The sequence below is a fragment of the Salmo trutta genome, chromosome 35, assembly GCF_901001165.1.
Source record: "Salmo trutta chromosome 35, fSalTru1.1, whole genome shotgun sequence".
Classification (NCBI taxonomy): Eukaryota; Metazoa; Chordata; class Actinopteri; order Salmoniformes; family Salmonidae; genus Salmo; species Salmo trutta.
The window spans coordinates 2,038,189-2,044,566 of NC_042991.1; positions in this window are offsets into that span (position 1 = coordinate 2,038,189).

Sequence of the window (6,378 nt, forward strand, 5' to 3'; positions counted from 1 at the left end):
TGTCCAGAAAGACATCATGATCAACAGTGTCAAATGCATCACTTAAATCCAATAGTAGAAGGACAGAGAGCTGTTTGGCATCTCTAAGATCATTTATTGCTTTAACTAAGGCTATCTCTGTGCTGTTTTGGGCACGAAAACCAGATTGTAATTCTTCAAAAATGCAGTTCCCTAAAATGTTTGGGATCAGTGAGCAAATGTTTGGTCTTGTGAGTGGAAACTTGTACATTGTGAGAATTTTGAACTTCCGGTGCACGTTTACAGTGAACATTGAGGCTGTACCCTTACAGTTTTAGACAGTAGCCAATAGTATATTGTGGCTATTTTGTGCATAAAGTAGGCCTACCAACAGAACCAATGGAGTACTGTAGGTTTTGTAAATTACATTGTATTGTGTTCTATGATGCAAGAAACCACTTTACAAAATACAATTCATTATTATTACCATACAGACAATTAGACAATCTGTCTGCCTATTGGTGTATTTGCATATTCAAGCCTGTCTCAAAATACAACACTGACCCTTTAATTAAGACATAAGCTATTTTTATTTTTTATTTTTATTTCACCTTTATTTAACCAGGTAGGCTAGTTGAGAACAAGTTCTCATTTACAACTGCGACCTGGCCAAGAGTAAAGCAAAGCAGTTCGACACATACAACAACACAGAGTTACACATGGAGTAAAACATATAGTCAATAATACAGTAGGAAAAAAAGTATATATACAGTGTGTGCAAATGAGGTAAGATAAGGGAGGTAAGGCAATTGTCACATCCTGACCAGTAAAGGGGTTATTTGTCATTGTAGTTTGGTCAGGATGTGGCAAGGCCAGAGCCTGAGCCACCTCCACAGTAGGAGCAATGGGGAGGAGGGGGTGTAGCACGGGAACCGTCGGGGACGGTAGCCACCCTCCCTTCAGTTTGGGGGGTTTATTTTTGTGTTTATTTTTTGTGTGAGGTGCATCCGGGGTCTGCACCTTTGGGCGGGGTACTGTCACGTCCTGACCAGTAAAGGGGTTATTTGTAATTGTAGTTTGGTCAGGACGTGGTCAGGACCGTTACAGAACTTCCCACCACAAACGGACCAAGCAGCGGGGTAAGAAGCAGCAGAGGAATTATATGGACTATGGAGAATCATGGACATGGGAGGAAATTCTGGACGGGGCTGGACCATGGCACCAGGCTGGTGAATACCGTCACCCACCGGAGGAAATAGAGGCAGCCAAGGCGGAGCAACGATGTTATGAGGCATTATACGCGCCGAGGGGCAAGTACGAGAGGCACCGCGAAGAAATGTTTTGGGGGGGCACACGGGTAGTTTGGCTGGGCCAAGGGTGAGCCCTAAGCCAACTCCCCGTGCTTATTATGGGGAGCGTATGGAGTGGAGAGTGCCGGAGTATGTGGAAGTGTGCACAATCTCGCCCATGCGCATGCACAGTCCGGTGCGAGCGATCCCAGCCCCTCGCAAGTGCTGTGCTAGAGTGGGCATCCAGCCTGGAAGGAGGATGCCTGCGCAGCGCATCTGGCCACCGGTGAGCCTCCTAGGCCCAGCCTACCCTTTGCCTGCTCTACGCACGCAACCATCAGGCCTCTGCACAGCCCAGTTCGCCCTGTGCCAGCACTCCGCTCGTGCAGGGCTGCTATTACTATCCAGCCAGGACGGGTTGTGCAGGAGGTGCGCTCCAGACCTCCAGTGCTTACCCATGGCCCGGTGTATCCAGTTACTGCTCCTCGTACTAGCCCTGAGGTGCGTGTCTCTAGGCTGGCGCCTCTAAAGCCAGCACCACGCACCAGGCCTCCAGTACGTCAGACCAGTCTAGTACGTCCTGTTCCCGCTCCTCGCACTAGCCTTGGGGTGCGTGTCACCAGTCTGGTACCTCCACTACCAGCCCCACGCACCAGGCCTCCAGTGCGTCAGCCCAGTCCAGCTCGTCCTGCTCCTCGCACTAGCCCTGCGGTGCGTGTCCGTAGTCTGGCGCATCCTAAGCCAGCCCCACGCATCAGGCCTTCAGTGCGCAGTCCCCGTCCAGAGCTTCCGACGACAGTGCCTCGTCCAGAGCTTCTGACTACAGTGCCTCGTCCAGAGTGTCCGACGACAGTGCCCCGTCCAGAGCTTCCGATGACAGCACCCCGTCCAGAGCTTCCGGAAATAGTGCCTCATCCAGAGCTTCCGGCATCAGTGCCCCGTCCAGAGTGTCCGGCGACAGTGCCCCGTCTAGAGATGGCCCACAGTCCGGAACCGAGAGAGACGGCCCACAGTCCGGAACCGAGAGAGATGGCCCACAGTCCGGAACCGAGAGAGACGGCCCACAGTCCGGAACCGAGAGAGACGGCCTACAGTCCAGAACCGAGAGAGACGGCCTACAGTCCGCAACCGAGTAAGACGGTCTACAGTCCGGAACCGAGTCCCGGGATGGTATGTTGGTGGCTGGAGAATACCCTCCAGTGGTGTGGAGGCTGTGCTTTGGCAAAGTGGGTGGGGTTATATCCTACCTGTTTGGCCCTGTCCGGGGGTTTCATCGGATGGGGCCACAGTGTCTCCTGACCCCTCCTGTCTCAGCCTCCAGTATTTATGCTGCAGTAGTTTATGTGTCGGGGAGCTAGGGTCAGTCTGTCACATCTGGAGTATTTCTCTTGTCTTTTCCAGTGTCCTGTGTGAATTTAAATATGCTCTCTCTAATTCTCTCTTTCTCTTTCTTTCTTTCTCTCTCTCTCTCGGAGGACCTGAGCCCTAGGACCATGCCTCAGGACTACCTGGCTTGATGACTCCTTGCTGTCCCCAGTTCACCTGGCCGTGCTGCTGCTCCAGTTCCAACTGTTCTGCCTGCAGCTATGGAACCCTGACCTGTTCACCGGACGTGCTACCTGTCCCAGACCTGTTGTCCCAGACCTGCTGGAACCCTGACCTATTCACCGGACGTGCTACCTGTCCCAGACCTGCTGTTTTCAACTCTCTAGAGACAGCAGGAGCGGTAGAGATACTCTCAAAGATCGGCTATGAAAAAGCCAACTAACACTTACTCTTGTGTTACTGACTTGTTGCACCCTCGACAACTACTATGATTATTATTATTTGACAATGCTGGTCATTTATGAACATTTGAACATCTAGGCCATGTGCTGTTATAATCTCCACCCGGCACAGCCAGAAGAGGACTGGCCACCCCTCATAGCCTGGTTCCTCTCTAGGTTTCTTCCTAGGTTTTGGCCTTTCTAGGGAGTTTTTCCTAGCCACCGTGCTTCTACACCTGCATTGTTTGCTGTTTGGGGTTTTAGGCTGGGTTTCTGTACAGCACTTTGAGATATCAGCTGATGTAAGAAGGGCTATATAAATTGATTTGATTTGAGACGGCCTACAGTCCGGAACCGGCGCAGCCAGTTGCCTTACGGTCCGGAGCTCCCAGAGTCGCCCTACGGTCCGGAGCTCCCAGAGTCGCCCTACGGTCCGGAGCTCCCAGAGTCGCCCTACGGTTCGGAGCTCCCAGAGTCGCCCTACGGTCCGGAGCTCCCAGAGTCGCACTACGGTCCGGAACTCCCAGAGTCGCCCTTCTGCTCGAGGTCTACAGCAACGCGCTTCAGCCCGAGGTATTCAGCGGGGGTGGACAGGTTAGGTGGGGGACTAAGGCCAGAGCCTGAGCCACCTCCACAGTAGGAGGAATGGGGAGGGGTGGGTGTAGCACGGGAACCGTCGGTGACGGAAGCCACCCTCCCTTCCCTCCCTTTAGTTTGGGGGGTTTATTTTTGTGTTTATTTTTTGTGTGAGGTGCATCCAGGGTCTGCATCTTTGGATGGGGTACTGTCACGTCCTGACCAATAAAGGGGTTATTTGTCATTGTAGTTTGGTCAGGACGTGGCAGGGGGGTGTTTGTTTTATGTGGTTCGGGGTTTTTTGAGATGTGTGTTTATGTAGAGGGGTGTTTGTTTAGAGTATTCCGGGGTTTTTGGTTATGTTCTATGTTTTCTATTTCTATGATCTGTCTATGTTGTGTATTTCTTTGTGTTGCCCTGGTATGGCTCTCATTCAGGAACAGCTGTACATCGTTGTTGCTGATTGAGAGTCATACTTAGGTAGCCCTGTTTTCACATGTCCCTTGTGGGAAGTTGTTTTTGCATAGCTGTGTGTGTAGCCTGCATTACTGTTCGTTCGTTCTCTTGTTTTGTTTTTTCAGTGTTGTAATAAACGTTAAAATGAGCACTCAACCCGCTGCGCCTTGGTCCATTACTTACGACGACCGTTACAGCAATAAATAGGACATAGTGGCGAAGTCATTTTATTTACCTGACTGGCTTTTCAAAGACAGCTTGACATTTAGACTACATGTGGTGTGCTCTTGTAGGAAGCAGTACCTCCCCATTGCTGACCTATACTCATCTATAACTGGGCTAATAACTCGCAAACTAGCAAATAATAACAACAAATGTGCTTTGATCTGAAAAGAGAATTCACTCTCACATGACTGAAAGACCACTTGTGGGCTACCCCAGCAAATAGAATTATACTCGGTTGCGCTCTGGCTCCTCTGCCAACAAAATCATACTTCAATCTTGCAAAATTTGTTTTGGTTTGTTGCATTGAATAGGGGTTGATATAATGTTGATTCCCCCAGGGGTACGCGCAATGCGTCGGGGGTACGCCAAATAAAAATGTGATTCACATTTATAAACAGTCCATTTATATTTTCCAACGAAGCTACACATTTAAGTTTTTTTTCTCACCTGAGTAGCCTGTTGGTTAAAAAAAGTATGGCCTGCTTCCATTTTTAAACACACCAGCTCTACTGGTAGTTCTGCTACTACCAGCAGTACTACACCTGCACCTGTCAACGGCACAAGTTGTTCTGCTACCACATACACATCCAATGCTAGCATCAGTAATTCTACATTTGTTGTTAGCCCAGCTAGCATGGACACTGACAGTTGTGAATCTGATGCAGCCTAAGAGCTACTGCCCCCTTACCCGGGAAGGCACCGGACAACAGACAACAGAACTACATTGATTTGGGGTTCACTTATTTTGGGAGTAGTGCCTTTCCTCAGCCACATTGTGTTATATGTGCAAAAGTACTATCTCACAACTCGATGAAACTTTCACTCTTGTGCAGACATTTAGAAACAAAACATGCCATGAGTTTTTGGAGCGAGAATTAAGACGACTTTTGAGTAGTAAGACGTAAGATGTATAAAAGCAACAGATACCATTAATAAGAAGGGGCTAGAAGCGTCTTGTATGGTGAGCTACCGAGTGGCTAGGACAGGCAAGCCCCATACTATTGTGGAGGACTTAATTCTTCCTGCTGCCGCAGATATGGCTGGGACAATGCTGGGGGAAAAGGCCCAAAAAACTATACAGACAATATCTTCATCAAACAACACTGTTTCACGACACATCAGTGACATGGCAGGAGATGTTTTGAAACAATTACTGCTTAGCAATTAAGCCAGTGAATTATATGCGTTACAACTGAATGAGTCAGCAGACTTGACGGACCTTGCACAGCTCCTTGTATATGTCCGTTATGTTTATGAGGGGCCAATTAAGGAAGACATTCTCTTCTGCAAACCACTGGAAATCAAAACAACAGGAGAGGATATTTTTAAAGTACTGGACAGTTTTGTAACATCAATTGGACTTTGGTGGTCAAGATGTGTTGGTATCTGTACTGATGGAGCAAAAGCCATGACAGGGAGACATAATGGAGCGGTAACGCGCGTGCAATCAGTTACGCCCGACACCACTTGGGTACACTGCATCATCTACCGAGAGGCTCTTGCTGCCTGACAGCTTGAACGACATTTTGGACACTACAGTGAAAATGGTTAACTTTGTTAAATCAAGGCCCCTGAACTCTCGTGTATTTTCTGCATTATGCAATGATACGGGCAGCGACAATGTAACACTTTTACAACATACAGAGGTGTGCTGGTTATCAAGGGGCATTGACACATATTTTTGAATTGAGAGACAAGCTTAAAGTTTCTTTACTGACCATAATTTTCACTTGTCTGACTGCTTGCATGATGACGAGTTTCTCACACGACTGGCCTATCTGGATGATGTATTTTGATTGATCTGAAGCTAGGATTACAGGGACGCTGCAACGATATTCAATGTATGGTACAAAAAAGAGGCTATGATTAAGAAGTTGGAGCTCTTCTCTGTCTGCATTAACAAGGACAACGCACAGGTCTTTCCATCATTGTATGATTTTTTGTGTGCAAATGAACTCAAGCTTACAGACAATGTCAAATGTGATATATCGAAGCCCCTGAGTGAGTTGGGTGTGCAATTACGCAGATACTTTCCTGACAGAAACAACTGGATTCGTTATCCCTTTCATGCCTTGCCTCCAGTCCACTTACCGATATATGAACAAGAG